This window comes from Drosophila ficusphila, unplaced genomic scaffold (assembly GCF_018152265.1).
Source record: "Drosophila ficusphila isolate 14025-0441.05 unplaced genomic scaffold, ASM1815226v1 contig_470, whole genome shotgun sequence".
Taxonomy (NCBI): domain Eukaryota; kingdom Metazoa; phylum Arthropoda; class Insecta; order Diptera; family Drosophilidae; genus Drosophila; species Drosophila ficusphila.
In genome coordinates this window covers 3,780,524-3,791,460 of record NW_025064389.1, presented here as the reverse complement: position 1 = coordinate 3,791,460, position 10,937 = coordinate 3,780,524, and positions in this window count along the sequence as shown.

Below are 10,937 nucleotides of genomic sequence, written 5' to 3'. Positions count from 1 at the left end.
GAGATCCACAGTAGCTGTCGATTTCCCTAAACCGTTTAACGATGTCTGGCAAGGAATGGGTTTCCGATTGGATGACGGGCTCAGTGGTCACCGCAAGTGCTGAACGCTTCAAGTTTGAGAACGAAATCCCTCCAGATGCGATCTAGCCAAGACGCGTTTTTTGCAAAATGGGCAGATTTTCGGCTAATCGCATTTGCCCAACGCAAAGCAATTCGTAAAAGATGCCAGCCCCTATTAACAAATCGATGCGCTGACTATTGTAGAACCATGGATCAGCAAGAACAAGATTCGGTGGTATGTTCCACCCTAGGGCGTTTAAATCGAAATGAGGCTGATAATCTGTAATTTTGCCACTAATTACTGCAGTCAGTGCTGTACGATATTTCCTATCCCTGGAGTGTGCTTCGAGATCGACGGTTGCGTTTGATGACAATGATGATTCACCAACTCCAGAGATAGATGTGTTAGCTTGACGAGTAGTGAGTTGCAACTGCTTAACGAAACGAGAAGTGACGATGTTGATTTGAGCACAAGAATCTAACAAGGCTCTGCAAGGGACAAATGCACCAGATCGATTTCTGATGTATACGATGGCAGTTGCAAGCAGCACATAGTCGGTCTTACTATCTGACGAGACAACAGGTGGAGCTTCAGAGAATGATGACGATAAGAGCGAAACGACATTTTGACTGTTAGTAGTGGTAGTTGGAGGAGAGGGTGCGGCGATGGCATAAGAATCGATGTGAAGTAAGGAATTGTGCTTCGAATGGCAGCGTTTGCAAGAACCAGACTTGCACTGTTGCATACCATGGCCTTTGCGCAAACAATTAAGACACAAGTGCAGCCTTTTAGCCTCCTTATATCGCAAGGTGGGACTGAGGTTCAAAAACTGAGCGCATTTAGAAATGAAATGATCTCTACTTTCACACAAGCTACATGAAGAGGAGGTTAATGATGATGCTACGAGTGCGTTGTGAATATTTTTGTTAGTGTTTGGTTTTCCCACCTGTTTGCTAGGTGTCTGGATTACCATAGCATTTTCGAGATTCTCCAACATGCGGCACCTCTTTTCCAGGAATGTAGCCATATCCTTCCACTTCAGCAGCTTGTTTGCCTGCAGACCGTCTTCCCATTTCTCTCGAGTGTGGCGATCCAACTTCGAAGCTACCAGATAGATCAGGAGACCGTCCATGATCTCCTGTGTCGTCGCCATGGTATTCAGCGCACGCAGATGCGAGTTCATCTGGTCGCTTAAGCGTCGTAAGCTTGCTGCCGATCCTTGCTCAACACCTGAAATCCCGCAGATTGACCGTATGTGTGCCTGAAAATGCAAAAGTTTGTTATCAAATCTCGAAACTAGTAATTCAATAGCCTTCTCATAATTAGCTTCCGTGGGCTCCATTGACCGAATTGTGTCCAACGCTGTGCCATCCAAGCAGGACCGAAGATGCTGGAACTTTTCCACGTTGCTCAGGTCATCATTATTGCCCACAATGGTGTTGTACATTGCGTAGAAATCAGGCCAATCGATATAGGCACCGCTGAACCTTGGCAACTTGAACTCTGGGAGCCTTGTGGCACGCGCAGCGGGTCTCGAATCACTACCGACATGTGGAAGGGCTGTAGAATTCACGACTGAAAATCTACGCTGCTTGCCAAGCTCACGCGATATTTCGATTTTGCCGCGAGGTAGATGTTTGCGAACTTTGACCGAGCGTCACTGTACAACTCCTGCAAGTCTAACCTTTCGACCGCGGTTTGACTTTTATCAAAGTCCACTTGCATTTGATCGACAAAATCAAGTCGCACTTGAAGATCAGTCTCGTCGAAGTTGACCGCCTCATCTGACTCCAGGTAGCTTTTTAAAGCTTCTACCTGTCTTAAGGTAGCATCAGCCTTCGCTTTATAAAAGTCCAAGTCACTTGGTACCGCCGCGGATCTTGCACCAACCGAATCACTTTCAGCCATCATTTTCAAAAAGAGTATACGAAAGTCGCTATCACTTTAAGCTGCCGATGCAACTGCACGAATTTGAATGCAAGAGACGAAATGTCGACGAAAATGCAACGGAACAAATTCGTAAGCGTTCACTGACCTCGCTTAACACGGCTTATATGTGCACTGCACTTTATATAACCAAGATCAAACTGTGGTTATGTATGCGAACAAGATCACAAAAGAAAGCGCGCCAAATAATACCCAAGCACAGGCATATATGTATGTATGCTTGTAGGCCTCTTCACCGAATTGCGAAGTGGTGTCCAAATGCACTGATAGGCCTTTTCACCGATTTGTGAAAACCGAAAAACGAGATAAAAAACACACCCCACGTATATCACGTCGGGGTCACCAAATGTTCAGAGGAATGCAACTAATTTGTTGCTACCGCTTTATGCACTTCAAAAAAAGGCCAATGTTTTGCGATTTAAATGAGATGTGATTTTTGTATTTGGGTTTCTGAGTAATATTTGGTTTAAGTTTATGTACAAAGTTTATGTATTTGCGTACAAGATCGCGACCGACAATTTGCTTGCGATGGTTTTTGCGAGAACGAACGAAGTGTATGAATCGGTTAAGAGTTGCGAAGACGAATGAAATGATAAAGAAGATAGATAAAAACAAGATAAGCAAAGTTAGGCGCGATTACATTATGCGGGTGTTGGTAAACAACTTTGCGTTTACGTTTACGTTACGTTATGTTACATTACATTAGCAGTTGGACATTTGAATAAAGGGTAGAATTTATAAGTTAGAGGTTCTGCTCCGAACACCCTTGTTTTTTTTTTTTTTTTTTTAAGTGTACATTAATTTATTTAAATTTAAATTTATTTTATTTATCTATTTTATTTTTAATTTAAGCCTTATAAATAACAATTTTAATTTTGTTTGTTTTTGAATTTTAAATTTATTCATTTCTTTTATTTACATTTTAATCTTGTATATATACATAGGTAATAATTTTAATTTGGTTTGTTTCAAATTTTAATATCATTCATAATAATTTTAATATGTATATTTTAATTTTAGCCTTATAAATAACAATTTTAATTTTGCTTGTTTTAAGTTTTAACTTCATTCATTTCTTTTATTTACATTTTAATCTTGTATATATACATAGGTAATAATTTTAATTTGGTTTGTTTCAAATTTTAAATTCATTCATAATAATTTTAATTTTAGCCTTATAAATAACAATTTTAATTTTGTTTGTTTTTAAATTTTAAATTCATTCATTTCTTTTATTTACATTTTAATCTTCTATATATACATAGGTAATAATTTTAATTTGGTTTGTTTCAAATTTTAAATTCATTCATAATAATTTTAATATGTATATTTTAATTTTAGCCTTATAAATAACAATTTTAATTTTGCTTGTTTTAAATTTTAACTTCATTCATTTCTTTTATTTACATTTTAATCTTGTATATATACATAGGTAATAATTTTAATTTGGTTTGTTTCAAATTTTAAATTCATTCATAATAATTTTAATTTTAGCCTTATAAATAACAATTTTAATTTTGTTTGTTTTTAAATTTTAAATTCATTCATTTCTTTTATTTACATTTTAATCTTCTATATATACATAGGTAATAATTTTAATTTGGTTTGTTTCAAATTTTAAATTCATTCATAATAATTTTAATATTTTTTTTTTTTTTTTATTTTTTTTTTTGTTTTTAAATTTTATAACAACGGCGTTTTCGCCAAGTTGATTTTTATTTTTTTTTTTTGTTATTGTTGTTGTTGTTGGTGTCGTCTTTGTGCGTCAGTTTCTTGTTGCTTTTCGATGGCGTCAATCCTTCTCCATATTTCGCAGGCTTCGTCCCAAGGTGGTGGTGGCTCGTGGTTGACGAGCGATAGCAGTGCTGCTCGTAGCTTTCGGAGTTTGACGATCTTCCCTCCTCGCTGTCTTTTTGCTGGCGGTGATGCGTTTGGTGTTTTCCATACGACGCGTGGTTTCGGCCCGGCTTCTGGGTTGATTATTAGCGCCTCCTTGATGGCCTCCAGGTGTTCGCTTTTTTCGCCTTTCCACTTGAAGTAATGTTGTTGGGCCCACTGTATGGTTTTCTCCAACCTTTCGTCCTGCAGGTGCGGCTCTGATGTGGATGTAGCCTGTATATTGTCTACGGCTTTTTTGTTCTGAATATTGAGCATGCCGTATAGTATTGGCTTGGGCTCTTATATATATATTTTTTTTTCTTTGCCGATAATAGGCAGGATCGCCATGTAGTACGCCTACTTGAATGATTTTATTCGAGCTCAAGGCCCGTCTTTTATACGTTTTTGGTTTACATTGGTTCTTATGCATAAGCTTAATCCTAACTGTTCTTATGTACTTATCGTAATCTTACATTAGTCAATATGAAACATATGGTAATTAAAGGAGCTTTGAAGTTTAGTTACATTGATCGGTCAAAGGAGCTTTGAAGCTTTTAAGCATGGTTTATGTCTGTTATACAAAGGTTGTTATATTTGATGTTTACCTATATATGAATGTTTCCCTTTTTTTTTTTGAAAAAAAAAATATAATATGTAAATTGTTAAAGTTATTATTATGTTTTTTTTTTCATTATTAACCTATTAACTTAATTCTATTTAAGTGTACAGTTTGTTTTTTTCTTTGTTTTTTCATGTTCTATTACGACATTGTTATTTTCGCCTATGTTTACAATCGTGTATTTTCCTATGTATTGGTTATCTAGCTTATGTCCTATTTCGTTTCTTAGCAAAATTTTTTGGCCTATTTTTATGTTAACATTATTTGTGTGTTTATCATAGTTCATTTTTTGTTTTAATTTGTATTTTTCTATCATTTGGTTTGCTTTGTTTTGGGCTAATTGTAGTTTATATTTGAGTTCTTTGTTGTAGTCTTCTATATTGTAAACTGGGTCAATGGAGTTTGAAGAAAAGGGTATGTTTGGAGCTATTTTACCAAAAACGAGTTCAAATGGGCAATAGCCGTGTACTATTGAGGGTGTTATATTAAAACAATAAGTAAAGTATTGTAGGTATTCGTCCCAATTAGTTTTATTTATTGAAATATATGATCTTATGTATTCGTTAAAGGTTCTATGGCTTTTTTCTATGGTACCAAGAGTTTGATGGTGATGTGCTGTAGAGTTTAATTTGTTGATTCTAAAATTTTTACAAAGTTCTAGTAAAACAGAATTCATGTATTCTGTTCCCATATCAGTTATAAAAGTCTTCATCGGCCCATATATTAGGATACATTTTTCGAAAATTGCTTTTGCGATTGTGTCAGCGCTTTTATTTGGGACCGGTATAGTAACTAGGTATTTTGTTAGATCGCATATTATGGTTACTGCATATTCGTTCCTGTTTTCAGTTTTTGGCAATGGTCCTATTGTATCTATTAGGACTCTTTCGAAGGCTTTAACTGGTGTGGGTGTTAATATCATTGGTGTTTTGATATGAGTTGTTGTTTTTGCCAACTTGCATTTTTCACATTGTTTAATGTAGTTTGTGATATCTTTTGTCATATTTTTCCACTTATATTCTCTTTTTATTTTGTTTAATGTTCTTGTGACCCCACTGTGACCTCCCGTTATTGGGTTATCATGAAATTGTTCTAATATAGTGGTTAGTTGATCTTTTTCTTTTCTATTTATCTTTTTTATGGGTGGTAATATTATTATTTTTATTTTTTCAAAAGTTTATTACAAATTTCTTTAAATTGGTTTATGCTCGTTAAGTGGAAAAGTTCATTATTTATTTCAATGAGTAAAATATGAATTTTTGAATCATTGGCTTCTTTTTCAAGCCTTGGAAAGAATCTTTCTAAGTTGATTTTTCCTTTAATGACAAAATCCTTTATATTGAATGATACAATTTTTGTTTTTCCCTGAAATATTTTGCAGCTGTGCTTGTGTATTGTTAATTTAATTGCTCCCTTCTTATGGCTATGATTTATTGATTCGAATACTTGTAATTCTGTGATTTGTTCTAATTTTTGGTTGTTTTCTTTCTTATTACTACTTTCAGTTTGTTTTTTCGTTTCTTACCTAGTTGTCATTTTTCTGACATTATTTGTATTATTTTTAATATTCTTAATATCCTCAAAATTAATTCTTGATAGAGCATCTGCTATATAATTTTCACTTCCCCTGATATATTCTATAGTAAAATCATATTCTTCTAAGTCTAACCTCATTCTTATTAGTTTTGATGATGGATTTTTTAATGAAAATAAATAGGTTAATGGTTTGTGGTCTGTTTTTATTAAAAATTTGACTCCATAAATGTACGGCTTAAAATATTGAATAGCCCAATGGATTGCTACCAATTCCTGTTCAATAACTGCCTTGTTACTTTCTCCTTTTGTGAATGATTTTGATGCAAAGGATATGGGTAACTGCTTTCCGTTATATTCCTGGCTTAAAACTGCACCACAAGCATACTTGCTTGCGTCTGTTGTTATACAGAATTGTTTATTAAAGTCAGGATATTGTAATATTGTGGGGTGTTGTAAACAATTTTTTAGATAATTAAATGCTGTTTGACATTCTGTAGACCAGTCAAAAGTAATGTTTTTTCTAGATAATTTTGTGATATGGCGTGCTGACTTTGCGAAATTTGGTATAAATCGACGATAGTAATTGCAGAAGGCTATGAATCGTTTCGCTTCTTCCCCGTTTTTAGGAATTGGGTAGTTTTTTATTATTTCAAATTTACTATCATCTGGCAATATCCCTTTATTTGTACATTTATGTCCTAAAAATGCTACTTCATGTTTAAAAAATATGAATTTTTCAGGATGTAGCTTTAAGTTATACCGTCGGCATGTTTTAAAAACGTCTTCTAGATTATCAAGCATGTGTTTTTCTGAGCACCCTATAACTATTAGATCGTCCATATAAAGAAACGCTTGAGAGGGTTTTAACCCTGCAAATGCTAACGTCATCATTCTTTGGAAAGAGTTTGGGGCTATTTTAAATCCGTATGGTAGCCTTTTAAATCTGTAGAATCCTCTGTCTGTGGAGAATGACGTGATGTCACGAGATGTTTCTTCTAGTTATATTTGGTGGAATCCTGACATCAGATCTAAACAGGAAAAATATTTTGCTCGTCCTAATTGGTCTAAAATGTCGTCCATTCTAGGTAGTGGGAATTTGTCGGCTATTAATTGTTTATTTATTTTTCTGTAGTCTATTACTAGGCGCCACCTTTTTTCAGTGCTGCCAGGTAACGATTTTTTTGGAACTAATAAAATTGGGCTGTTGAATTCAGACATTAATGGTTCTATTATTTTGTCATTTATAAGTTTGTCTATGTGTTTATTTATTTCTTCTTTTTGATTATGTGGAATTCTGTAGTTCTTTGTGTATACTGGTGTATTGTCTTTCAAGGTTAGCCTCTGTTTGTAAAAGTTATTACATGTAATTTTATCGTCTTGTTTAGCAAATATGTCTGAATATTCATTGCACAAATTGTATATTTCTGTTTTCACGAATAATGGAAAGTTCTTTTCTAGAGTTGACATAATGTCCTTTTGATGTTGTTTTGTTTGTGTGTGTGCAAGATTGTATAGTTCGTAGTCAGATAGTTTTTCATTCTTAAGTTTTGTCTTCTGTATTTGGGCTTCTTTAGAGTTAGTGTTAATAATGCGGACGAAAGGGCTGTTTTTTGAAATTATTGTATTAGCTATGAATACACCTGGATGGATTTCTTGGTTTGGGATTAATATTTCGTTTTCTTTGTTGTTTATTGTAATTTTTTCTATTATTTCTGTTCTGGCTGGGATTACTAAAATATTATTTTGAGGTTTTATTAGTATTGGGATTAATGTTTCTTGATTTTCATAAGGTTGGTTAAGGATAAGTATGTTGTTTTTGTATTCAAGAAGGCAGTTATAATTTTTTATAAAATCTAGGCCTATTAATCCATCGTACGGGATTGGGAAGTCATCTTTTACTATATGAAAGGTATGTGGTAATGTTGTGTTATGGGTAGTCAGTTTTAGTTGAATTTCCCCTATTCCATGTAAACTTGTGCGTTTGTTTCTGTTAATTTGGCTTGAGTTTGGTAGTATGATTTTTTGTTTTATTAAAGAGATGTCAGCACCGGTATCTAGTAATAATGTAATGTTTATTCTGTTTATTCTTAATCTAATACAGCTATTGAGGTTTTGACTTAGTGTATAAATCTTATGTGTACTTAATTTGAACTCAGGGGACGTACAGAGTTTTCCTGCTGCTCTTCTTCGTTTATGAATCTATTATTATTGTTAGTGTTTTCATTTTCTTCATTTATAAATCTAATGTTATTATTGTTCTCATGGCTTCTACTATTGTAGTTATTTCTGCTATTTCCTCTGTAACCTGTGTTGTTATATCTATTACTACTATAGTTATTGTTGCGATAGCTACCATTATTATTGTAGCTGTTGTAATTTCTATAATTTTTATTAAAATTTTTTGATCTGTCATTTTGGTTTGTAGGACTTTGTTTTGAAAAGAGTATTGTGTTATCTGTTATATTAGTAGAGCTACTAACAAACTTAGCTATTACTTCGTTCATGTTGGTAAATTGACCAGCCTCCATTATTGTTTTTAGTTTTTCGTTTGTACAATTTAGTAACAATGGCTCTGACAGCTACCCTAGTCGCGTATTCATTTGCTGTTTCAGGCTTTAACTTATCTATGATATATGCACGTTTTAGTGCCTTTGTAATTGTTTCAATTTCGGATGTATATGCGTTAGCTGTTTTCCCGTGTTGTTGCAGATTCATTAATTGGGCTTCTAGTACCTGTACTGATTCTCCCTTTATATTTCTTTTTAGAGTCTCTATAATTTCTACAATAGTTTTTTCTTCTGTAACAAGTAATCGTACATCACCTTTTAGCTTTGTTTTGATTATTCGGATTGCTGTTGACTCATGTGTACCCTTAATGTCGTCCAAAAGTTCGAGTGAGTCTATAAAACTTTGAAGGTTTTCAGCCTTCCCATCAAACTCTTGGATCAATTTTGATGCTGAATTAAGGAATTCTATATTTGTTTGTGCCATTTTGTCCTTTGCTATGAGAGTTTTCTTAACGTCTGTTATTATTTCGAATCTAAATTCAGCTTGTTTTTCTAGAGCAATTGGGATTGAAGCTGTTATTTGATGTTTACTGCAGATATTAACTAAAAAATTTTTGAGTGTTTCTATTATTTCAGTGACTTGAGGCTTTTCATCGGGTGTTCCTAATTCTGAGTTCTCTCTTATTATTTCCTTTATATTATTAAAGCTATCGAATAGGGTATCTAAATGTTTTTTAAGCCTTTCGACCCCAACTTTTTCCCTGTAGAATTAAAATTTTTTTTTTATTCTATTCGTATTTTATTGGCCTCAGAAGTATTTGAGCCAAATTTTCAGGCGCCACGCCCACTAGTTTTGGCGCTACCGGAAGTTGCTTGTGAGCAACGTTGGGCAGTGGTGGTAAACTAAAAGAAAAATATTTAGGTGGCAGTTAATTTCATTTATTTTAAAAATTTAAGTATGGTAACTTATAAAACAGTTTTTATTGTTGTTGCAGCAAAGGTGGACTTTACATTTAATGCATTTTGACATTGGAGTACCTGTCTTGCACAATCTGCAACGTCCTTTTTCAGCAAATACCACCCAATGTTCAAATTTATCGTAACGCAGAGAAGTTCTAGGATCGGGCTGAAACCTATATTTTTTGGATTGATGCGAAGACACACTGCTTGATGGAGACGCCAAGGATATGACTGAGCTTTCTCTTTGTGCATTTGATGGCCGACCTCTCTTTTTTCGAACAAAGTAGAGTCAGTACATTGTAGCAGCTCATGAGCAACTTCCATTTGAAATTTTATAAGCGGCATATACTCTTGGTTGGGGTTTATCATTTGAAAATGCTTTCTGTACAGTAGCCATGCATTTGTCATTGATGTTCCCAAACACCAATTAAAAATTCTCATGTACCACTTTCTGGAACGGTGGTTGACTTTGTACAACTCCATGAGCATGTCCGCTAAATCGACTCCTCCCATACCTTTATTATACGAAGCTACAATAGCAGGCCTTGCTACATCAACGTAAGCTTTATCTTTTGGACTCCATCGTTTGCATATCCCAACTGGTTGATGGTCCTCACACGAAGATAGAAGTTGAACTGACTTATTGTCAAAACATTTTACACATGCAAGATTTTTGTTTACTTCATATTTTGAATCAAAAGATCCTCTTCCACGTTTTTTCGATTCTGCATCTGAAAGAAGTTGGCAATTGCTTATGCGATTTTTGCGGATAGTTTCAGTTGCAAATATGCCCATTTCCTTCAATGCAATCAAAAGACTAACTGACGTAAACCAATTGTCAAAATAAAGCTTGAAAGGTTTGCCTTCGGGAAGCCCTTTTGCCAAATATAATACTACATCCGATGATATTTCCAGTCCAAAACAAGGGCAGGTGCCTTCACCAACATACAGCGTAAAGTTGTAAACTAATCCAGATGTTCCAGCACGAGTAAACATTTTCAGACCCCATTTGTGAGGCTTAGCTGGATTGTATTGCTTATATGACGATTGACCTGGAAACCAAATTTAAATTGAAGATATATTTTTCTAATAAATTTAAATTTGAATACCTTTGTACGCAATGATTTGCTTATCAACGCTTTGATGCTCTTCTTGGGGTAGTTTACCGAAACTTTCTTTGAGAATGTCTAGTAAAGGGCGTATCTTGTACAGCTTATCATAATTCTCATCCCCTTTTTTGGATTGTTTAGTGTTATCGTTGAAATGTAAACGTTATTTTATTTTTTCAAACCTTCCTCGTGGCATTGAATCTGATATAGCAGTAAGCTTTAATTCTTTTGACCAAGCCATTTTCAGTTGCGGAACTTTTATTACTCCCAAGTATAACAAAATTCCAATATATCGCTTGATAAGAGGCCAACATTAAAAAG